The sequence below is a fragment of the Tauraco erythrolophus genome, chromosome 26 (genome assembly GCF_009769465.1).
Source record: "Tauraco erythrolophus isolate bTauEry1 chromosome 26, bTauEry1.pri, whole genome shotgun sequence".
Classification (NCBI taxonomy): Eukaryota; Metazoa; Chordata; class Aves; order Musophagiformes; family Musophagidae; genus Tauraco; species Tauraco erythrolophus.
In genome coordinates, this window is record NC_141490.1 from 5,737,013 (window position 1) to 5,761,987 (window position 24,975).

At 51.4% G+C, this 24,975-nt stretch overlaps 1 long non-coding RNA gene across 1 annotated transcript; it reads left to right on the plus strand.

The window, feature by feature from the left end:
• The first annotated feature begins 1,056 nt into the window (after positions 1-1,056).
• On the plus strand, positions 1,057-23,439 carry LOC147526874 (uncharacterized). Its single transcript, XR_015222879.1, has 4 exons — positions 1,057-1,206; positions 17,169-17,346; positions 18,151-18,310; positions 23,067-23,439. It is a non-coding gene; the product is annotated as an uncharacterized LOC147526874 (long non-coding RNA).
• Positions 23,440-24,975: the final 1,536 nt, after the last annotated feature.

Below are 24,975 nucleotides of genomic sequence, written 5' to 3' on the forward strand. Positions count from 1 at the left end.
GGGAAGAAAATCTCTTCTCTAGGCCGATTGGGATGGCGTGGTGGCTGCAGATGGAGGTAGAAGGAGAAAGAGGGAAGACCAAGCCCAAAATCATACTTAGCCCTGGTGTCTACAACATCCATCAGGGCTAAAGACAATCTGTGTCTCATTCATCATCTGATGTAAACAGAGGGAGACTCACTGGAACAGAGCGGTGTCACTGGATGAATGGCCTGCAGTTGGAAAATAAACATTTCAAACTCTGCCTCGCCGTTTATTTTTGCTAGATGCCTTCGCTGCGCCCGGGCGTTCTTGCGAGCAGCGGGGTACCCCTGCCCCGAATCCATCCCCAGGAGCACGGCTGGAGTGTGGGATCGTGGTGCCGGGCGAGAAACACCCCAAATGGAAGTGCAAGACAAACTTTGGAGCAGCCACGGTGGTGGTCTGTCCTGGGTGCTTTCATGCTTTGGAGCCAAAGGGTTTCTCCCACCCCGGGGGCTGTGGAGGGGTTTCTCTCTTGGCATCACTTAGTTTTTGAGCTGGTGGGAGATGTTGCAGCGAGGCAGCAGGGTTGGGGCTTGCAGGAGGAACATCTCTCCCTACCTCGGTCCCACCAACCTGGGGTCAGTGGCGATGCAGGGAGGTGGCACTTGCAGGTATAATTGGTGCATCTCCATCAAATCCTCTCCCTGTTCACGCACCACTGGAGTTCCACCGAGAGCAATTGGGTTTTTTTTCAAACCTTTTATGCCTGTTGTATTTTCCCCCCACTTCCCCTCTGCAAAAACCCACCAGGTGCAGTCTGGAATCCACCCTTGCCCAAATATGCCTCTAATTGTGATTTATTAAGATGGTTGTTGTATAGATGATGAGAAACATACTCTGGGAGATTTAACAGCCTCGGAACAGACGCCTAACTGTTACAGAGCTGTTAATCCTTTATAAATATGTTTTTAATCATGCCAGTATTTGACATACGATAACTGTCCTATGAAACGTAACATATAGCTGGCAATAACATGTAGCTATAACAATATAGAACTGCAAGCTACTTTTATTTTTCTCCTACAGGCTCATTAACTTCTGCTGCTCAGGAGGTATCACCCAAACCACAAGTGGATGGCTCAGCTCAGGTATCCTTCTCCATCCCACGCGGATCCCAGCTGGGGCTTGCACTTGCTGTACAAGGACCTTCAGCAGGAGAAGGGCTTGCCGAGACCCTCGTAGGTGAGTGGCTTTTGCTCTTGCCATGGACCTACTACCTGCCTATTTTTAGCGTTGCTCAGTGCATCTTGTTCCACCTCAAGCTGTGCTGTCTGTTCAGGTTGTAAGAGCAGCGAGATGACATATATCAAGCGATGCCAGTGCTTGCAACTTGAGTAGCTGGGGGAGCTCTGCTGAAATAAACCCGTTGTGTCTTATTCTGGTGGGTGCATGCAGTGCAGCAGCAAAAGCAACGTTTTCATCTGCAGAGCTTTGCAGGGAGCTTGACAGAAGCGCCCAAAGCAAATGCACACACAGCATAGCTCGTAGCGCGGTGCGTACCCCCTCCCGTGTATCCGTTCTGACATCAGGAATAGTCAATCTCATGAGCAGTGACGTTTTGGGTCTTATATTTCTGGTGGTGAGAAGAAAACAAGCTCCCCCTCACCAGCTACACTCGGTTGGAAAATAAATGACATAACCTGGGTTGGCTTTTCATGTGCCTTCTGACTCGACGTGCCATCCAGCTGCCCAGTCGTTTCCAAGGATGGGCTGGAGAAGACAGGTTGAGAAGGGGGAAAATTTCCATTAAATTGAAATTATTTGAGCTGGAAAAATAAACCCTCGCCGTAGCTTGAAGCAGATGTCTGCCTGGTGCCTCCCCTGCTTGGAACTAGATGCTGCCATGCCCCCAGTACCGCTGGGTCTGGGCCAAAGCCTGGGGTGGCTGTGTCTGACCTCCTTTTGCGGCTCTTTTTGTCTCTGGGTCTCCAAACTGACACTTTTTTGTGCCTGACACCACGCAACCCCCGGCCCCCTCGGCTGTCGGGGCAGGACAAGGGGCTATTCTTTGCAGAGAACAGCGGGGGATCTCATAACGGGGCGGTTGGCCCTCGGCCATCACCCACCACTGCCCTCCACACCTCGGTCACGTCTGGGCGCTGGCATTTATCGGGATCAGGCTGTGTCGGGCATCACGAATGAGTTGTGCAAGGAGGGAGGATGGGGAAGACGAAGGTCAGTGCTCGGGGAGACAGGCTTTGTCTCCCTTTCTACGAGATACTTCTCTGCGTTGCTTCTTGTGTCTTAAGGTGATGGGCTCCACCTGAAATGCTCCACAGTGGTCACAGCATGGAGTGTGGAGGGTACCAGGAGCCAGGGGAGGATGCAGGCGGTTGCAGGAGCGAGTGAGGATGCCCAAGAGTTGCTATGGGTAATGCAGAAAGAAAAGGAGGGGAAAATTTTGGCTGAGCCCAGTTAAGGATGGTGGTCGTCTCCATTTTCCTCTGTGAAATACTTTCTTTATTTCTAAAAAATGAAAAGGTGTGTTTTGCGTGGCTAAAATCCCAGAAGGAGCAAGGTCTGGGGGGCAGAGGAAAGCTGAGGAAGCAGGGCTGTGCTGATACCCCCAGGCTGGGGGGGTTCATGGCCCCCCAGTCACCTGGGGCTGTCAAAGACTGTGTTGGGCTAGTGCTGGGCTCGGCTGTGGGGAAGAGGGTGAGACCCCATGTGTGGGAGGACCAGGGTCAGGGCTAGGAGACAACGTGCAGGGCAGAATTAGCAAACCTCTGCTTTTTTTGTTGTTCTTCTTCTTTTCTGTTAAAAAAAGGCTCATCTGGGGAGGTTTTCCTACCAGCCTCCCTCTGCGCTGCAGGAAGGCCAAGCAGAAACTTCCCAAGGGTGGCCGACTTTCCATAGCTGCTTTCTAGAAGACTTTTTTCCCCTCCCCATTTCTCCTAAACCCTTCTCCCTGTCTGACCAGCTGTCGAGCAGGGCCAGGTCACCCCACGAACCTCTCGGAGACCCTCAGCAGCAATAAAGCTGTCGGCAGCGGCGCGGTCCGGGCGGCCGCGTGCTGGAGATGCACTTAAGGGGAGGCTGAGCCGCCGGCTCGACCCGGCTTCCCTTCCATCGCCGCGTGGTCTCACCCTCCATCACCGCCGGCGGCGTGTGCCAGGAGACAAAGCTGGCGCTTCTCCCACCAGCGGAGCGGTGAGCCGGCGGCCAGGATGTCTGGTGAGAAGGAAGAGGCTGTCTGGGAGCGCCAAGGGGGACCCCTCCGCCGACCCTCTCCGCTCGGTCGAGCCGGGAGCGAGAAGCCTGGGGCTCTGCCTGGGTCTCCGCAGGCATCTGGAAGGGAACCGGAGGGGATGGGCAGCTCCGGTGCAACGCACGTGCCAGAAACGGGTTTGCCTCATCCTTGTTTTGTGCGTGGGGAAACTGAGGCACGACAGAGCCAGAGCTGGCGCGCTAGGATGCTTCTGAGGACTGCCCACCAGTAGAAAGCAGAGAGTTTTAAAGAAATAAGAAATTTCCACCCTGTAAAATTCAAAAATTTCTGTCGGTCTTATCTTTAAATTCGGAAGTTTGGGATTTCACCTAAAAAGAAACATTCGCCAGAAGAAATATTTCCTCTTGTCTTTACAAATAAGAGGGAACGTGAGAGGAATAAGGGCACAGCACAAGGCACTAACCCTCCTGAAACGCAATGCTTCCAGAATCCTGAATAGGTGTTTTCATGGAATCGAAGCACGATTGCTGCAAAACGCTGTCTGGCAAAACTCGCCTCAGCTGGAAAAACACTGTCTAGCTCGCTCTGCCTTCGAGTTATCTCTCTAGACCTCATACAAAGTCTTATTTATTCACTCCCTTTTCAGATGGTCTCTACTTCTCCATCTCTAGGCGTCCACAAATCATGATTTGCTTCTCTAGCATCAGGAACTCACTGAAAAACCACGAAGGATTTTCTTCTTAATTTCATTTTTTTTGTTGCTCCTGCTGCGTTTCAATTCACCCTTGGATGTGTCTGAGCTCCTCAGTGAGTCTCGGAGCTAGAAATGCGTTTTCTTCCTTGGCACTGAAGATGCTGATGAAATTATTCAGCCCCAGCAGGTAGAATCAAGCAACTGTTGGGTATCTCTAAGCTCCCGATGAGTTTATCAGCGCTGTGGTAGGGCTGGTTGTAGGACAACAGGGAGAAGTTGGTGTTTCCCCAAAAAACATATAGTATGTGAGCTTTGGTTTTCTTATGGCTGTCTCCTCTACTTAGTCTTGTGGTCTGTAATGCTCTCAGCACAAGGCTCTCCCGGGAAGCATCCAAAGGGATGGTGGAGACAGTCGTGTGCAGGAAAGCAGCTCCCTGCCTGCTGTCCTGGGACAGGGGGGTGGTCATCTGGGACCTTTGTGCTTTGCTCCCTGTCTCCTGTTGCTATTTCTGTTCATCCTGGTACCCAGGGAAAGCAGGGGTCAGAAGAAGCCGTGTCCCTTTCCAGTGTCACCAGAAGGCTTGCCGAGGGATAAAGAGGTATTTCTGAATTTAACCGGGCTCACTGGAAGCTCTGGTCTGACTTTCTCACGGGAAGAGTGGACTTGGCTGCTCCGAACAGGCTCCAAATTACCCCCTGCCTGTGTGTGTTTGTGCATTGCAATCTCCCTGACATCTCTTCCCCCGTGGCAAACGCTGGCCCTGGCCAAGCCCCCGCTGTCCATCCCCGTGGCCTCGGGTACCGCAGCCATGGGGTGACAGCGCTCTGAGTTTTGGGTTATTAGGATGGGGGTCCAGCAGTGCACTGGAGACGGTGTGATTTCACGTTTCCCTTTCAAGGCTGAGGATGGTTGTTCCATCAGCAGCCCGGTGAACCCAACAGCCCCCGGGGCAGCCGACAGCTCGATTGGAAATAGATACGGTCCCCATCCCGCCCTCGTGTTGTTGTTGGCAGGCGGGGTTGGAGGCCTCCAGGTTGGGTCTGTCCAGAGCACAAGCGAAGGAAAATTGTTCTCATCTGAACAAACACAATCAGCTGTTGCCAGCAGCTCCAGTGCCCCGGCAGAGGATTCACATGGCTGTCCGTTTTCCCCTGGTCTGAGTGGTTTGAGTGGCTGGTCAGAAGGACTTGCCTGTCTTTGTTGGATGTTTTTAGGGGATGTTGCAATGCCTGTCTTCACCATCCAGGTGATGGAGTTGAGCTGGTGGAGGCAACCATGAGCATTGCCCTTCTCCAGAGACCACCGCTCGCCTCTGATGCAGGGAAGGTTTTTGCAGGTGTGGTTGCGCTTTCCCAAGTGATGGGAGAACAGGAGCTCAAAGCAGGAGGAGGTGACACGTCAGGGCTAGTGGTGCTGGAGTGAAAATGCTGCAACCAGCACAAGCTATGTGACCCATTTTAGACCACTTGCAGTGGTTGGCTTCATATCAGGTTAATCAGCATCGATCTCTGCAGGCTCACACCTTGAGCGCTGACTTTCCCAGCGGTGAGTTGCTGACGGATGGTATCTTGCAGAGACAACTTGAGCTCACCCCAGGTAACAACCTCTGACTTACTCCTCTCTCCAAACACTCTCACTTGAGCCCCTTCCCTATGTGCCTCCAAAACCCACCCCACGTCCTGCCTGGGGGACCTGTTCTGTATAAGCCTCAGGTGAGGGACGCAACACGGTACCTGCCACCTTTAAGGAGGCTGCAAAATCATCTGCTAAAATTGCTGATGCCACTCGCAGCAGATAAACCTGCAGTTTCCCCCACCCACGTGTGCTCTGTAGGGAGGATGCAGGTTTCACCGAGGCTGCAGAGCGTCACCACGGCTTCGAGCTGGGCGATCCTGGCAGACGCGCTAACTCCGCGTCGCCCAGCCAACCTAAACAGGACCGAGTGACCCAGTGACATGTATTATATTAAATTATATTACATTTCCTGTTCACAAACAGGCCCTGGGGCTGCTGCCTGCTGGGTGTCTGCTGCAGAGGAATTTCTCTGCCTTGAGCAAGGGGGTGGCTCTGGTCCTGGAGGGATCTGCCTGGTTGTTTGGGGAGGAAAATGTCTTTTCTCTGGCTTGGCCAGATAGCAGAGCACAGGCTTTTGCTTCTTCTTGTGCCATGTGAGCATCAGCAGCATAAGGTGGGATTGTCTCTGTCGGTACCAGCTGTGCTCAGCTGCGCTCGGGTTTGTTGCGTGGTGGCTGTTTTAATGAGGAACCTTCCCTGGAAAACCTCGCCTGGCTGTGACTCAAACCAGCCCTTCCACCCTTCTTCAGAGAGTCTCATATAGCTTCAGTCTGTTCCCGTTTGCCATAAAACAAGTCAAACCCCACCTGCTTCCTACCACCCACGGGCACTCCACCAGGCCCACTTCTCCTGGGGAGCTGCGCAGGTTGCCACTCATTTCTCATGGCTACTGTCTCCTGTAAGAGATTTCTGAAGCATCTGGCCCAAAAACCTTCAAAAACCTCCCCAAAGCGTGAGCCTGGAGTGCTCAGGGCATGAAGGACATGCACTTTCTAACATCTTCTCCACCTTTACTGGGTACCTCCTGACACTAAGTAACGGAGGGGGACGAGAAAGGCTGTAAAGCTACTTAAATTGTGAGTAATTTTTCCTGCTTTGAACTGCAGTGCCCCACACAGAGCACGTACCCCATCGGTGCAGGGAAATGACATCCACGTTCCTCTTTTACTGTTCACTCGCTATTTGGCCATTAAGCAAACGGGGGAGCTGGGGGCACTCATTCTTGACCTTGGGGAAAGCAGGAGGCTTATAAAAACTTTTAAGTGCTGCAGGAATTACGAGGCAATTAAAAAAAAAAATCAGGCTAGAGCTGGGACCGCCTCAATAAAACGGAGAGGAACTGATGTCAGCTCTGCGCAGGACGCGGGGACCGACGCTCCTGCCCTCTCCGGTGGATGCTGAGCTCCTGAGGTCAGCAGTGCCGAGGCCTTACGCTTCCCACCAGCATGGATTTGGAAATGCAAGAGAAAGAAGAGACTCTTTTGGGGCTGGGTGGGCTTTTTTATTTCTCCCTTGGTGGGTTCAGCTGACCTGAATCCCTCCCTCTAAATGCAAAATCCTGCATGATCCCAGGCGGTGGGTGTTTTATAAATGTGTAACGAATAGCCACCAAAAAAGCAAAAATTAGTATTGAAGGGGTGAGGAGGGATCCCAAATCACTGCTTTTGGGGTGTAGGAGACCCAGCTCTAAGGGGGAGGTGTATTTTACTCACCACTAGGTCATAAGGATTAAACCCAGGGAAGCTGGTTTTAATTTATCAAGAAGTTTATCACAGTTCAGTTTGGGTTTCCTGACCCGATCAGAACAAGAAGAGGAAAAATCAGCTGGGATCAGTGGGAATTAATACGCAAGGGTTTCCCATTTCTCGTTGCAAGACCAATTTCTTTCAGATCTGAGTCTTTCCAAGAGTGAGGACTTAACGTCCTCAGATGGGGTCGCAGCTCAAGACCCTCAGGCTGGTGTCGGAACGTTTCTCTTCGGTGTAAGTGATGTCTCGTGCCAACCACTCGAGTTCAAGTGCGTGGTGACTGGGAGCGAAGCCCCTTCTGGGCTTCCTCTTAGGAAAGTCCCAGAGAAACCAGCGTCTGGCTCTTGGGCTGCGGTGAGAGCGTTGACCAACATCTTCCAACCCATTTTAAACCAGGAGGAGGTGAAAAAAAAAAAAGGTCTGGTTTTTCGTCTGTGTTTGCTAAACTCCTGTTCAGCCAGTTTACTTGGCTTTGATTATTTACTTGTCTGTACTGGAGTGCTGGCTGGATCGCGGTGATGCAAGTGTGTTTCTTTAGGGTAGACAAGGACTTGGAATAAAACCCAGGACTGGCATAAATGTCCAAAGAGGGTCCTGGGGTGCAGCATTGAGCCTCCTTAGGATCCACTTCATGTGGGGTGAAATGCCGTTGGCACCTACTAATGCAATAAAAGCCACTGGTGCTCAGCTGGTAGGAAGATTTCTGTGGCAAAATCGCATCACACCACTCGTGTTCGGAGAGAGAGGGTCCGGGGGTACGTGGTGTGTGTGTCACTGCCGTGTCAGGCTGCTTTCTGCCCTTGAAATTTTTGTAAAACTGCACGTTTCGTGTGGTTTTGGTGTTGTAGCTAAAAAGCATTTGGCTGGTTTGGGGGATAAGTGTTTGGGGCTGGAGGTGAAAATTCAGGTGGCAGCTGAATTGGGGAAGGAAGATGCTGGGAATGCAGAGATGGGGAAGGTGCCTCAACCTCCCAGCTTGGTCCTTGCTGCTCTTGGAGGCAGGTCCTGGGAGATACCAGCCTGATGCTCAGGGCTCAAATAGCCGAAGGCACAGCCCTTGGCCAGTGTTGTATGGAAATAACTGGAGTTAACCCAGCAGAAAGCCAGTGAGCAGGATGATTTGACCCCTCTGTGCTCCACCAGCCCACTTCAAGGGAGCAAAGGTCTTGTTGAGCTCTTGTGTTCATGGTGTCCCTTGACTTTGCTGATTCCTGGCTGCAGAAATTAAAAGCCTGAAGGAAACAATCTCACTCGGTTTATATTTCCTATATATAGGAAATAAAACAAGAATGCACAAACACAGGGTCATGCGAAGGGAGTGGGTTAGGGGGCTGGAGGAGAGTGACCTTTGCAGGGAGACTTTGCTGCAGCGAGCAAACCTTCCCCTGCCCTCGCCAGCTCAGCACAGGGCCCCCATCGCAGGAACGGGGCATAGCAGGGGGTCCCAGCAAGCAAGGGACCGAGCTGGGGAGCAGAGGGCTTTTCCCCCGGGTTTTGCCCTCCTTGCACACCAAAGGCACTGTGTCCGAGTTATCCACATCTCCTGACAGGTTGTTGGTTTTGAGATAAACCTCAGAAGCCCTTTAGCAGAAGGATTTGCTCCGTCCATTTGTCAGAGATGGGGAAATTGAGGCACGAGGCAGAGCTGGGATGCCCTCGCTGTCCCCTAAGGTGCAGGGAAGAGGAAAGAGGAGTTGATCCTATGCCCTTAATGTCCCTGAGCCCTTCCCGTGACACTGCCTTCCTGGCCGGAGATGTTGGCTCCGGAGCACAGCGCTCAGCTCTTATCTGCCCACCCCGTCTGGTTCCCCCGGTGCCAACTCCACGAGGAAGCTGAGGGTCCGAGCTATCGCCGCTCTCCTGGGAAGCAGATAGCAAACCAAATCTCTGCTGATGTTTGCAGCTTGGAAAAACAGCAGGTCTGGTGGGGAGGAAGGATTTTGCTTCCTAGGGGACAGCTCCCCCATCCTGCCCCCCCTCTTCCAAATGTGCAGGTGCTTCCTATCCCTGTTGACTTCAGGTTTGGGGTATCCCCCGGGTAGGATGTCTCCAACAAACTGAGCATTATCTGCTTTCGCAGCTTTGGGAGGAAGCACTGGTAAGGTAGCTCACAGGTAACCCTCCCCCAGATTGGCACTTGGCTGCCAAAAAAAATGGTGCAACAAGTCCCAGGAGCCCTCGCAGAGACCAGCTGCCTCCTCCGAGAGCGACACGTGGGAGGTTCCTCGGTGGGACCCGCACCCGTCTCCGTCCCGCGGCGGTGGTCCTCGCGCGGCAGAGCGGTAAGGACGCAGATGGTGGGTGTTAAACACCAGCAGCCGCGCTCAGCTGTTCTCCCAGGCTTTGGCTCTGGTGGGAATTCAAGCTGGGCGTTTAACAGCCCTACCCTGCACATTCCCATCCCCACGGAACTGCTCACGCATCCCTATAACCCGCTTTACAGCAGAACACCTTCTGGGCAGTCGGCAGGGATGGGGGAAGGTTTCCTCTGCAAAATGTTCCCATAATTATTTCTGGCTTGATTAATACGTTTTACCTGTCCCCTTCTCATCGGGACCCATCTGAAAGCCAAGCTGGGATTTTTACACTTCAGGAAACCTCGGGTTTTTGCCTGTTTCCAGGGACTGCATTAAAATGTAAGGCCTTAATGAGAATGATACAGCTTCCTAGTGGAAAAAGTGAGTTTCTTCCAAATCAAAAAGCTTTGCAAAAACAACACCTTGTTTCTCATCTCTTCTTTTCGCTTTATTTCCAGCGTTTTGTTTTGCTCTTGTAAAAAAAACTGCCAGTGTGAAGCCTTGCTGCAGGTCATTTGCCTTGGTTTGGGTGGGATTTAGTATTCAGGTATGTATTGATGATGGAGATGACTACTTTTGAGAAATGATTAGGTACTGAGAGGAAATATTTCTGCCTGGTTAAGAGGAAACTACTGGATGCTGCCCAAATGGGGCACTGCACCTACTTGTAACTGAAACGGAGGATGCTGTGAACTCATTTTAGAGCCAAGCTGGGTCCAAACCAGGTGAGCACCCCTAAATATTTGTCACGTCCCCCTTGTCACCCCGAGCCTGGGAAGTGCAGGAGATGGGGGGAACCCAGTGAGGACGCAGGAGCAGCTCCAAAGGAGGAGCTGGATTCTGCATCGCGCCCACGGGAGCGACGCTCCCGTCTGCGAACTGGTTGCAGCTGCTTGTCTCTACCTTGTGATGAATCCCAGACGATTTCTCAGCCTGAGCTGTGCAGTCACTCGTGTTAGATTAGGAACTGGAACTTTTACAGGCTGTATGTGGGGTTTGTGGCTTTCTTTCCCTCTCTCCCTCTCCAAAGTCCATGATTCTTAATAAATCATCCTCTAGCGCGAGCTGAGCCTTGCTGTTTTAAGTTTAACTAGCTTATTTTTTTGCTGATAAGCCAGACTTTGAATTCTTCCCAAGATCACGGGTTGGGGCCAGCAATATCACGAAGGAGAGACGGTTAATCATGATCTATCACATGCCAATAGGAACAGCACCGGGCGCTCGCCGCGAGCGGCGCGTTTCCCTCGTATCAGCGTTTACAGGCAGGGCTCTTGTGTCTCGCAGAGTTGGTGGGAGGGAAGAGTCAGGGCTCCCACCAGATATAAATTAGGTTTATTATCGGAGCCGCCTCGATGGAATCGCAGGGAGGACAGAGCTCTAAGTAACGTGCGAAGGGTAAAGGGGAAAATGGACTTCAGTGGCAGGAAAATGTTGTAGTAGGCTCCTGTTTCTTAGGCTGTATGTATACAACGAGCTCGTTAAGGCTTTGATCCTGACTTTGCTCCAAATTCCTTCTCTTGCACCATCCGCAGTCCAAAGAGACCCAAATCCCCCCAAGGATGGGACTCGAAGGGTGGACCAAAGCATAGAGAGAACCTGCTACACCCTCTTCTTGTTTCTTTTATTCTTTGCCACCACTCTGGCAGCACATACATTTCTTTTCCTTGACAGCTCCAGGTACATCCTCAGATCCATCTCGGTTTGAGCCTCCTCCTCTCCCAGCATCACTGTTGACTTTGGCCAACTTCTACATAGATGTGTCTGCTCGACTCTTCTCCTTCTCAGAACCCAGACCAGCTCCCATCCCATCCCATCGCGACAGAGGTCTTAAAGTTGTGTTCCTATGGGATTAACCCTGCAAAGACCGATGTAGCACACAGCATAGGTCACCCTTATCAGAAGAGGGACCAACCCAGCTCTAGGTAGAGCAGCTCTCGGGGGGGTTTGCACCCAGCTAGCTTTACTGGTATGAGGTGGGAGGTGGAGGAGTCCTCCCTGAGGCATGTCATGTGCTAGCAGCCTATGGAAAGAATGGATTTATCAAGATTAAAAGTAGTCCTGGTGAGAGCAGCCAGGAGGAGCTGGGAGACACGCGTGGGGTTGTGGTTACCAGCCCTGCTCTTCCTCTGCTAACGCCTGGTACCAGGCAGCCCAGCCCTGTCCACCCCAATCTGTCTTCGGGCTGGCTGTGAACCCCCAGCCTGACTCATCCTCCTAGTTCAGCCAAACAAAAATCCCCATCCCTTCAGACTCAGCATCCTCCCGAGAAACCCCTCAGTGCTGGATGGTGACAGCACGTCTTCTATGTCACTTGGTCCTGCAGGTCACAAATTCCTGCTCCTTTGCAATGGGGGTGGGTGAGGGAGGGAGCATCTTGCTCCGTGCCCCTCTGCTCGGGATGCAGCTCCCCATGTCACACAGATCAGCCAGTTTGTCTCCTTGGAAAATTGTTTGCTGCTCGCTCAGCTGGGGTCTGGAGATCAGCCAGAGTCCGTCCGTGCCTCTGTGGGAAGGCAAGATGGGAAGACATGGTGAAGGCGCGCTCGGGGCTTTGCTGTCTTCGTGGGAATTTGTCTCGCTTTCCTGTTCCTATTTTTGCCTTCTGAGGAGATGTTTTAAACCACGAGGTTGCCGTTTTTGTTTCTCTGCAGTTCAGAAAGGTCGATGACTGTGAGCTGATGGCATCTGTCCTGTCTTTGCTGCCTTCTTGCCAAAGCTACCAGCACATGCAGCACCAACACCTTCTCCCTTGGCAACTTTTGCAGGAGAATCATAGAATCATTTGTCATGTCCCCCTGACGTGGTTTGGTTTGGAAGGGACCATCAACATCATGTAGTTCCAACCCCCCTGCCTTGGGCAGGGACACCCTCCACTACACCAAATTGCTCAAAACCTCATCCAGCCTGGCCTTGAACACTTCCAGAGATGGGGCAGCCACAACTTCTCTGGGCAACCTGTTCCAGTGCCTCACCACCCTCAGTGTAAAAACTTTCTTCCTTATCTCTCATCGAAATCTCCCCTCTTTCAGTTTAAAGCCATTGCCCTGTGTCCAAAGCCCCTCTCCAGCTTTCTTGTAGCCCCTTTAGGTACTGGAAGGTCTCCCCGGAGCCTTCTCTTCTCCAGGCTGAACAGCCCCAACTCTCTCAGCCTGTCTCCATAGCAGAGGTGCTCCAGCCCTCGGATCATCCTCATGGCCTCCTCTGGCCCCACTCCAACAGCTCCATGTCCTTCTGATGCTGGGGACCCCAGAGCTGAACGCAGAACTGCAGGGGGGTCTCCCGAGACAGAGCAGAGGGGCAGAATCCCTTCGCTGATCCTGCTGGCCACAGTGCCACACTCTGGCCTGTAGCCAAAGGCCAGTTTGGCTGGCAAAGGCTGGGACCACCTCAGAGGTGGGCTGTGCTCCTCCCCAATGAATCATGTTGGCAGGGACGCTGGCAGCATCCTCCACGGCTCGGTGGGATTAGCAGGGCTGATTCAGCTCGGTGGGGTCTGGCTTCCCTCCCACCTCGCCTCGCTACAGCCATCGCTTCGCAATCGAACTCCCAGGGCGAATCCCTCGAAGAGGGGGAGAGCTCCGTCACGCATCTGCTGATGGATGGATGCGTGTTTACTTTGGCCTTCCCGGCCTCGTGGCCACGGATAGTTATCTGAGTGATGAATTCTTCTGCGCAGGGACCCCCAAATCATGGGGGCAGAGGCGAAAGCATCTATTACAGCAGTTTGGCACAAGGGAGAAGGAATAACAGAGAGGAGACGGTGGTTGCACATCAAAGCTGAGCCCCAGAGTTCCTACCCTATCTCCTAGATTTCATCTGGCTGTGGTGAAACTCTAGGCACAAGTGAGTGGGCTTGAGCATTAGAGGCTCGTGTGTCTGTCTGCAGGGAGAGAAGGGAATTTCTCAATTCCAGCTATGTTAGGCATGTTACTTTCTTCTGTGCCAACCCTGCCAGGGATGGTTTTTTCATAGGGTGGAGAACCCTGCTGCAATGACTCGACATGCTTCGGCTTCGGGCCACCACGTTGCCGCAGGAAAATGTGACAGGGCGCTTTGGCATTGCAGCTTGGATGCCCTGGAGTGATCATCCCCGGCTCCATCCAGCCGTGGGGCTGAGCTTGGGCTGTTCCACGGCTCATGTGGAGCCAGCAGCTCCCAGTTCGCGCATTGTGCAGCAGCTGCTGCTGGATTTGCAGATTCCAGCAGCGGGAAGAGCTGAGACCTGAAGCCTCATCCATGGCACCTCCTTGTGCCTGCGCCTGTGTTGGAGTGGGACAGTCTTTTAGAGGGTTGCAGAGATCTGATGACAGGACAGGATAGAGAAGAAACCATAAAACCCCCATGAGAAAGTCTCCCTCCTGCGAGGTTTCCTTGCGATGGACATGGAGAGGTTAGCCTGGACCTGGATCCTTCTTCCCCTAAACCACCCAGGACATGCTGCCCTCTCAGGGCTGAGAGTCCTTTTGCAGGATCGAGTGACCCAGGAGGCTCACGGAGGGGAACCATGGGTTTTACATCCCCCTACAAGGGTTCATAAGGCACCAGCAGCTCAGAGGACGTGTAGGTAACAATCTTGCTGGCAGCCGAAACCCAAATCCCCCTTAGCAACAGTAGGATGGGTTTGAGATGGCTTTGGCTTAGAAAATATCATAGTTTTCAGTGGAAATCTAAGTGGAACAAGTCCAGGACAGGGATGCAGGGCCAAGCTCTCATGGGTGGTTACGTCACCAAGGTGCAGGTAGATGTGTAGAGCTATTTGCAAAGAGAACTGAACCCCTATTTTTGGTCGAGCACTGTATTGCTCTGAAAACAAACCCCCTTTTGTATCTAACCCCAAACTATACCAGCATCCCAAATCGTCTGACAGAGGAGGTGTGGGGAGGCCCTCCATTGCCTCCCCTGATCCCTTTGCGCTGGGGACTGCCTTTGGAAAGGTCAGCAGATCATAGAATCATGGGATGGTTTGGGTTGGAAGGGACCTCAAAGATCATCTAGTTCCAACCCCCTTGCCATGGGCAGGGACACCTTCCACTACACCAGGTTGCTCAAAGCCTCATCCAACCTGGCCTTGAACACTGCCAGGGATGGAGCAGCCACAGCTTCTCTGGGCAACCTGTTCCAGTGCCTCACCACCCTCAGTGTAAAAAAATTTCTTCCTTAGATCTGATCTAAATCTCCCCTCTTTCAGTGTAAAGCCATTGCCCCGTGTCCTGTCACTACACGCCCTTGTCCAAAGCCCCTCTCCAGCTTTCCTGTAGCCCCTTTAGGTACTGGAAAATCCACCTAGACCTTCTCCAGGTCATCTGGGTGGCACAGCAGTAGGAGAAAAAGCTAACAAAAGGAGTCGCGTTTCTTCTTCCCCCTATCCTCAAAGCTTTCAAAGCGTTCTCCACGGAAGGGGACCTTTTGCCAGCATTGTGCAATCCTGGCTCGTGTTTGCCTTGAACTTTAGTCCTCCTTTAATCTATGCCACGGTGACCTCCAGGGGAAAGAGCATTCCTTGTTCCCGATGTAAACGGTGATCAAAACCCTTCAGCTCGGTCCCAGGCCATTGTTCTGTGTCCTGTCACCTGCCTCGTCCCCGGGGTAAGGACCGTGTCCGTGGATCAGCGAGTGGTCCTCCCTCGGAGCCGACGCTCCGGTCTCCGTCGGCTGCCAGCGAAGCGATCTTGCAGATGGCTTATAAAATTAGCATTGTCCCCTATCGCTTTGTCATCCCGCAGAAAGCCACGCTGAACTTTGGGATGTTTGTTTGTTTGCTTGTTTTGGCAAGAGGAAAAAGGGCCTGATGGAAGTTCGGGGAAACGCGTCCTGCGTCCTTCGTCTCGCGGCGTGGCTCCGACTGGAAAAGCCGTTCCCTGCTTCCTGCCCTTATCAGTTAATGGGGTGGTTAATGCAGGAAGGGCAGCTGGGCAGCAGAAGGCACAGCCCACGTGTTGAGTGTTGCTGCCACAGTTATTAATAACATCTTGGGCAATGCCGGATCCAGGAATCGCGGGTTTGGGGAGCATGTGTTTGGTCACCCGGTTCTTTCAGAGCCGGAGGGGCAAGGTGTGTTTTGGGGGGCTCTCCCTGCCAGCACCTGGGTGCCTGTTTATTCCAGTTGATGGTAGTTTGGCTGGTGACTCAGTTTCCCCAGGGTGTCGAGCTGGAGGACAGTGTAAGCTACAGGGACAGAAGCTTTCCACCTTTTTGGAAAATGAGGAGTTGCAGGGGGTGGAAAGCAGAGGGGGTTCACATGGGCAAAGCGGGGTGCGCGCGTGTTGTCCAGGTTCCAGCCATCCAGACCCTCCCTCTTTCCAGGAAAGCACGTCTCTCACCCCAGCCTTCCCAGGCCCTGTTTTGTTGGAAATGACAACAAACTGCATGTAATAATCTCAGCTGGCTCTTTCCTGGAAGAAGCTTTTGCTGTCCCACCCTCTCGCTGCCTTTCCCCACCCCGGAGCGCGTCTTCCAGGGACTCCTCCAGCCCCACCAGTTCTTCCAAGACCTCTCAAGACCATCTGTTTCACATGAGGCCGGTCGCCTGGAGCCGGGTGGATTTTAGCAGAAGGGGATGTGATACCGGGCGTTAGGGCTGGGATCTGGTTGGGCTGTTGGGTTTTTCCTCCCCTTAATTGTGATATGGGTTTGGTGGTGGTGTTTTTTTTTTTTTTTTTTGCTGAGGTCCAGATTTATTAACCCCACGTGGTCAAGCCTCGTGGGTGACGGTAAAGCTGTGTTTGCATTCGAGTTGAAGGGCATGAAAAGGGCCAAGGAGGACAAGTTCTGTATTAAAGACCTTAATTTAAGTGCCAGGACAGGTCCAGGTGTGCGTACAGGATCCCTCCTCTGAGAGCATCTTCGAGGGGGTAAAGCAGTTTCTCCTCTGTCTTCAAAGCTCAGAAACAAAACCACAATTTTAAGCTTCTTTAAGGCATCTGCAGATGAGGTGAAGCCATTTAAGTGAGGCAAAACCATCTAAATTATGCAAAGTCCCTTCCCAAACTTGCCTGCAGTCGGAGAAATCCTGATTCATATCTCCTGGTCTTGAATCCTACAGGTGCCCTTGAGGAAACGAAGATAAATTTGATCCAAAAAAAATTCTACAAGGACTAGGTTGGGGTGGATTTAGTTATGCAAATTTGGTATTTGTGTTTCACGTTAAACGAGAGCATCCACCTTCTGCAGGCTTGACCAGAAAAGAGGGGATTCAGCCCGGAGGAAAGCATCAACACAAATAAAAGCAGTAAATACAAGACTCCTACAAACCCTGCTCTGTATGTCTGAATTAATGGGCATCCCCTTCGTCCCCAACCCAGGGGCGACCACACTGCATCTCCTGTCTGCACGGGCCATCCTCCGCAGGGCAGGACACCCACCCGAGTGTGGGACCACCATCTTTCCCCGAGGCAAGGATGGCCATTGTGGTCCAGACAATGGTCAGGGAGCATGAATGGAAAATGATCTCCTGTGTTGGGCTGACAACCAGCTCTCTGTTCCCCGGGCAAGTTCTCAGCTCCTGGGCCAAGGGAGCGCTCCCACCCCAGGCAATCCCCGCTTTGATCTTCCTGCTGGCTGCATTGTGTTTTCCTACTGCTCCTGAAGAATTGAGTGCATTAAAAAAAAAATAGAGAGGGAAAATATTCTTTTGCAGCCTTATTTACTGGTTATTCTTCAGGAGTTCCCCATGAAGCCAGCTTCTAAGAGCACAGCAAGGAGACAAAGAGGAAGGGGAGCTCTCTGCTATACCCAGGCTGTCAGATGATGCTCACACAAGACTCACATTTACCTGAAACCATCTCGGCCACCTCTTACCATGCCAAGAGCATGAATTCACCCTCAATGAGTAGAAGATGGTGAGTTTTAGCATTTTCACCTCCCACCTTTTGCATTTTGCCAAGAAGCAGGGTATTAGTTGGGGAATACAGGTGTTTTGGAGACTATATATATAATTACAGGAGCTCAAGATGATGTTTTTCCTAGTTGATGCTGTCCCAAAATTGTTATAGACTCTGTCCCCTCCTTACCCAGCCTGCAAATCCCGAATCTCCCAACATTGCATCCCGCGGTGGTGCAGAGCAGGGAACAACCGTGGGAGAGGAGCTGTAAAGAAAGTAATCTGGGCTGTTTCTCTGCAAAAAGTGCCAGGAGGAAGGGGCTGGGATGAAGGAGATCCGAGTCCTTTTCCACCCAGCCCCTCCATGTCCATGGATCTCGCATGGCTCACTGTTATTCTGGCTGACCAGGGCGAGGGGCAGAGGGATTTGGGGAAAGCGGGGGGAGGACAGGATTTTTTCATATGTGAATTGCCAGACCCCTTCTTTCAGTTTTTTTACTTTTTTTTTTTTTTAGTGTACTTTTGAGGAATGTCCCAACATAGAAAACTTTAGCCCAAAAGGAATTTTATCCAAAGAATTTATGAGCAACTTGAAAAGAGAAGGCGGTGAGAAGAAACTGAAAGCCAGATGTAACTACAGCTTTAGATGGCTTTTAGTTTTCGTTTCAAATTTTGCAGGGGCTCTAACTGGGAACTGTATGATTCCTGCAACGTTTGTAAGTGGATGTTGAGGCAACCATGAACTTTTGATTGCTTATTTCCTGGTCTTCTGCACATCTTCAAAAGGGAATAACCGACTCTTTCATTAAACTCTTGCTTTTAGATGCTGGCATGAGGAACAGAACAGCAGGAATCGGCAGAAATGCTGTGAAATCCTGGACTCGGGGGCTGCAAAACACCCCAAGCAGCACAGAGACCTGCTCCTCTTGAAGGCACATCCTGGAGGCTTGGTTCCAGAGAACAAAATTATTCAAAATAAACAGGTAAGCAAAGCCTCGCTTGTTATGCTTCAATACATACTCATACTGTGGCATGAACTGATCTGGAAACACGAGCAAACCTTTACTTTGCTAAGGAGGGGAAGATAAAGGTAGGTATGGGTTGGGGAGAAATGGTGCAATGCTCATGGTGGAGGTAAGTGGCTTTTGAGGAGAAGAGCAAAGCAGAAAATCACCTTCTAGTAAGTGGAGTGAGCTCCTGCAACACAAACAAGCTGCCAAGTGCTTCTTGGGGGAGGACATCCTTGGCTAAACCACCGTCATCCAGGATGGGGCTAAGGGATGAGGCTGAGATGCTCAAGGCACAGGATTTCCCCTTTGTGGATAAAGGCTCGGATCTTCTTAAACTGGTACCATTTTGGGGATCGGTTTTGGTGGCTGCTGGAGAAATCGGTAACAGCTCTACAACGAGGTGCAAGAATTAAACAGAAAGCGTAGGCTAAACCAGGGTAGAGGAGGCTTGCACAGCTTCCCTGTGGAATGATAAGGGATAATTAGGACAGGGCAAGACCTTAGAACCTACTTAGCATCCTCTGCTACCCCTTCTCCTTTGCTTTGAAGAAGAATAAGACCCCCTCGCAGTATTGAATTGTAGATGTCCCATCCCTGGCAGTGTTCAAGGCCAGGTTGGATGAGGCTTTGAGCAACCTGGTGTAGTGGAGGGTGTCCCTGCCCATGGCAGGGGGGTTGGAACTAGATGATCTTTGAGGTCCCTTCCAACCCAAACCATTCCATGATTCTATCCCTGGCTAGCGTGGGGGTGTTGGGGGTTGCAACAAGTTGGGGGAGAGCAGCCTCTCCCTCTCTCCCCTGCCCCGTACCCCAAGCAGCATCAGGGCCTGGTGCTCCCCAGTGTGTTTAACTTCGCTCTGTGTTTTGCCAGAGACTGTTAGTAAGAAATAAGGCTCTGCCTTTTTATCATTCCTCTGAGCGTCTGTCTGATGTCATTCTGTCTGGCAACCCAGCGATCAAAAGAAACTCCCCTGGGAGAAATTTCTCAAACAAACAGCCAGCAAGGAGGGAAAAAAAAAATAAAAATACCCCATTAAATACAATAAAATGCAAAAACCACAGCGTCTCCCTGGTAAATGTAAAGGCAGTGTAACCCAGGCTCCAAACACAGAAACTTGTCTCCCACCCTTCACCAAGGGCCAGATCCAGAGCAGGGATTTAGGGTGCCCTGTGCTTACCTGGATGATTATCCGTACTCGAAGCTATTTCAGAGTCTGAGATCATGAGGCTGGAGTCCAGGATCTCCCTGCACACACATTTTGGCCAGTGACACCCCCTGCCATCACGCTGGCGCACTGGGACCTGCAGATCAAGCAGCTTTAGCTCTGAAGGTTTTTAAGCAGATTGGGATTTTTGTTTTTTTGCCCTTGTTGTAGAAGGCATAGGTATGCCTGCAAAGCAAATTCTGGCTCTGCTTCTCCACGTTCCTTAATTCTTGGAGCTTTCAGGGGTGACAAACACCCTGTTGCCAACCCCTGCGAGCCCCTGGGATGTGTGTAGGCTTCTAGTTTTGGCAGCTCTGATTTCTCATTGATTTGTTTGGCGCTGGCAGAGTCCTAAGAGACCTGCTCACCAAAAAGGGGTAAGACTGAAGGGATTTAATGCAACCTCACACAAAGCTTCATCCCTCCCCAGACTGGGGACGGAGTCCCCTAAATGCTGAAACACTTCACAGCCACATTTTCCTTTCGAAAACGACCAAACAGCGACTTGACTCTGGATTTGGAGGACAAAGATAGGAGGAATGGTTCATAATCTGTCTGAGAAGAGCTGTTGCTGATGAAAAGCTACCCTTTGGAGCTGGATCCTGGCTGAATTGTCTTGGATCCATCATCACTCGCACATCTGACGCCACGATTCTCCCCTCGAAGCACCTTGCAGAGGTCGTTCTGCTTTGCAAGCCTCGTTCCCTCTTGCCTTGCAAATCTCTCTGCTGGAAGGTTTCGGGGCCTTCCCTGGAGCCCCTCTCCTCCTTTTCCTTGACCAAACCACCTGCTCTTTGCTCGGCTTTGCTGGGAAACTTCCCACGAGCCGCTCTGCCCATCGACAGCCGTGAAAAACGGGTCCATTTTCATTGTAGGGACCCGAAGCGGCGAGCAGCAGCAATCGCAGGGCACACACCCACCCTTTCCATTTTTTCCCAGAGTGGGAAAACCTTTGGAAATTCCTGGGAAATTTATCTCTTTTTTCTTTTTTTTTTTTCCTGCTGCTTGAGGCCAGTTTCCTTCCTTGCAGATCATGGATTCCCAGGCAATGCAAACAGCACTATCCCTCCAGGTCTTTCACCCGTTTTGGGGGGGGGTGTCACTGCTTCACGCCTTCCCAAGGCGGCACTGTGCATCCCCTGCCACCAGCTGCTTCCTTTGCAGTAAGAGGGGAAACTGAGGCACAGACTTGACCTTTTCTTTCGATGAAGGAGACCTTCTCCAGACCTCTGCACGATCCGAAGAGATGGGGCAAATACCCCCATGTGCCAGACAGGGATTTTGCAGCACTGGGTCAGGGCAGGATTGAGACTGGCCGCAAGCGGAGCGATGCAGAAGTGAATTTAGTTCAAACTAAACCAATCCAGGCATTATACATTCACTGTGGGAACAGCGTGTGGATAAATGACAGTTTTGGCACACTCATGCTCCACTTCTAGTTGCTGGTCGCTGCCTCAGTTTCCCCTGGAATAGGGATTGTCTCCATCTCCGCTGTGAAATCCTACCCAAATGTCCATTTCCAGCCCTTTTAGGTGCGACCCTCACCCCCAAGTCCTCCCAGTCAAACCCTTTTGGGTCTCTCTTAAAGGGGCCGCTATCTCTCACGCTTGGCTGGGGGGAGCTGCAAGGTTTTTCAATCATCTGCTAATGATAGGAAAGCAACTTTTATTCCCTCTCTCCCCAGGTCTTGGCAGGAAAGGTGGAATGCGGATCGCGAGAGGAGCAGCCACCTTTCAGGCCAACAGCTGCTTTGGGGGATGGGTTAGATAAATGTGCAGGATTTCCAATCAGCCCTACACATCCCGGCCAGGAGACTTCACCGGAGCGCGGGTGCACGGCTGACTCCGATAACACCGCGTTCATCTCGGGCGATCCCGGCTCCCGAATCCACCGCGAAGGCACTGCTTTGGCAGCTGAGGATGCTCAAGGCGATGGCAGAGAGAAAACCAGGTCAGCCCGCTTTGGAAAGAGCTGGAACGCAGAGGGATCTCCTCCAAGACATCTCTTACAGCTTTTGGATGCTGGCTCTCACGGAGAGGATGCGGCAGGCTCAGGAATGAAATTTTCCGGGTGTTTTCGCATCAACCTGTTGCCGTTACCCGCTTGGCCGGCCACCTGCTTTCCATCGTGGCGATGGGACGCCCGGACAACGGAGGGGCCACCCCAAAGAGTTCACCAAAAGGAGATGCGACCTGGGGAAGGGCGATCCGCAGCCGTCGACTGGCCAGCGTAAGCGGACAGCCTCACGCATCGAGAGGAGATCTTGTGGGAAGTTTGGGTTTCTTCTTCTTCTCCCTCTCTCCTCTCCCCTTCCCTCCAGCCACCCCCTTCCCTGCTTCCCGCTCACCCAACTTCACGTGCAGTGGGAAAGGAAGCAGCCCCTGGGGAAACACGCTGGTCTGACTTTCCATCTGGGCACGGTATAACACGGCCTTGGGAACGGCCAGGCACGCTCTCATCTTGCATTCTCCAAAATCAAAGCAAGGCAAAAACTGTCTCTCCTTTTTCCCCTCTTGCCAAGGGCTAGAAATCCCATCAAGATCCAAAGCGTATCATTCCAGTGGGAGATTTAAACCGGGGGAGGGGCAGAATTGGTTGTTTGATGATTGGGTTGGGGTTTTTTTAAGAAAAATCCTTAATATCTCCCTTCCCTCTTTCACTGTACAGCACAAATCCTCTTTCCAACACATGCACGAGAGCAGAGCTGAACCGTTCGCGCAGAAAACAGGTGATAAATCACGGGGCAATTGATTCAAACCATTCCAGGGAATGGGAAACACATGGACGGCCTTTCTAATTAACTGTTTGATATGGCTGCGGTGAGTTTGGGTGTAGTTTTCCAGTGTTTTGCGTTTGGCTTGTCTCAGCCCTCTCCATGGTAACTGCAGTTTACCGGAAAGTGAGAAAATCCTGCGTTCAAGAGAGCTTAAGTGACTCGGTACAGTTCAGCTCAACCACAATAAAAAAGCCAAAAAAAAAAAAAAAAAGAAAGAAAGAAAAAGTAAATACGGTGTTTCCTCTGTGGGAAGGTTCCCTTCTCTTTCTTTTTCCAGCTGGAAAAACAAAACAGAATAAAAGGTCCTTCTGCTTTATCTGTAAATCTCCACTTTTTGGTGGGTTCCGGAGCCCTCCAAGACACACTCTGAGGTTTGTGGGTCCGGGCAAAGTCCCTCTGCCACCTCTCCCACTCGTACATGAGCACCAACCGAGGTACTGGAGCAGCCCATCTATCCCCTCTGCTCAGTGAAACCACCCACCAAAAATCCCAGCAAGTGCCAGGCTGTGGATGAGCTGAGACCCCTTTCCACCCATACTGCTTGACGCATCGCTCTGTGTTCTCGTGGAAGACACATCTGTGGGTTGGTTTGGATTCCCAGGGTGGCATCTTGCACCAAGGTGTCACCACCGGGATCTGGGCTGGCAGGGTGCCACCCTAGAGGGATGGAGAGGGCTCAGGGCACCCCTTTAGCCCTGATTTATGCTGTCAAAGTAACCAAGCCTTTTAATTTGTGGTTAATTCACAGCGATTCTTCAACTCAAGAAGCTCTGTTAAGGACACAAAATGCTCCAAGAGGCAGTTGCATGTTGGAGGAGGAGCAAGCCCAGCCTTGTAGGACATGCAGAGACATTAAACCTCTGTGCTTCTCCCATGGGAGATGGGAGCTGAGCACGTACCCACAGGACAAACCCCAGGAAGCATCCGACTGCCTGGAAGGGGAGCTGCTTTGGTGACCTTCACAGCACTGAAATGGGGATGGAGCTGACCTGGAGGAGTTGGAGGTGATGAAGGGCATGAGGACCAATAGCTGCCAAAAGGATTTTGTAGATAAAGAGGAGGATGAGGAGGAGCAGGCTGGGGAGGACAGAGATCTGCCAGGGCCACCTGGGTCCCTCTGGACGGGGTTAGCAAGATGCCCTGGGGACGCTCACCCCAAACCTATTCAAGCCCAGCACGTCCTGCCAACATCTCCAGAGTAACCGGTGCATTAAAATGTAATTTAAAAAGGAATAAAGGTTTAATCCATCTGTGTTTGAGAACAGTCTTTTCCCATATCCTGCTTTTGGCACGTCCTCCCAGCCGGGGCGTTGCACCTCGCTCCGTAACGTGGGCACAGCTGCTGCAGCCGGGGAGGGGAACATGACACAGGCAAACGAGGTTGAGATGTTAATATTTTATTTTTTATTGGCCTTTTTTTTTTTTTCCTTTTCTTTTCTTCCCCCCCCACCCCATTTCACCCTTTCTGCACCACGACTCCCTGGGGCCCTGACGGAACATCTGGCCAAGCCACTTCTGGTTCCATTTATTGGCAGATAATTTATTTGTAGATCAGCAGGGAAAAGTGACCCAACCATTTACTCGGAGGTATATTGGTTGACCCTTTGGTGATGCTTGCTTGAACACGGGTTCATTAGGTGTTTGGGGCCTGATCCAGACCCAAGGAAGTCAAACACAGATCTCCCCTGTAAGATCCAAGGCTGTTAGATCTTAGTCCAAAAACACTGGGGGAAATTAGTCAAATAAATGCTCTGTGAATATTATTACATCTTATTCATTCTCTGGGAATATTTTAAAGTATTATTCACTCCTTGTGCATATTATTAGAGCAGCTCCCACTCAAAGAAGGAAATTAAATTGTAAAAACCACTGTTTCTCTCTGTCCTTTTATCTTTTATGTTCCTTTTCCCCACCATCCTTTTCCTCCAACCTTTCTTTTCGGAGTCTACGAGCTCAGGATAAGGCAGGAGCACCCCAGATCCCAGCACCCGAGCAGTATCTTCTGGATGGGAGCTTTCCCAGCACCTATCACTGCAAGGCTTTGCCTGTCCTCCTCCCGATCGCTGCTTCGTGTCGTAGCCGTGAGCTCAACTCATTGCATCGAAAAGGTGTCAACAGGCTAATACTCCCTCGTCAGCAGACTCTCCGAAACTCTCTTAAGGCTTTCCAATGGCCATGGATCCTATTCAAACTCCGTTCCCCATCTCTGGCTAAAATTATCCCGCTTTCAAAAATATAAATGATTTTTTTTATTATTATTTCTTTTTTTTTTTTTTTTCCTTGCACAATCAAAAGCGTGGGCTTAGTTTTCTTTGACTCAAAACGCAGAGGCATTTTCCAAGGAGGCATTTGGGGAAAAAAAAAAAACAATAATGACAATTCCACAAATTTTGCAGCCAAAAGCAGTTTGACCCTTTTCCCCAGGGAGGAGTTTCATTTACTTCTGGCGTTGCCACGCATACCGGTGGTCAGCCCCGTCGTACATGTGGCTAATCACAGCGTATAAAATGAAACAGGATTCTTTGGGCTTTTGGGAACAACAGCTCAAGCTGGGCAGGGAATGCTTCACCGCTGGCCACATCAGCACAGAAACCCCTTCTCGTGTGCATGGCACAAGGCAGGGTGACAAATCCGGCCGGTTTTCCGTTGCCCGTGGA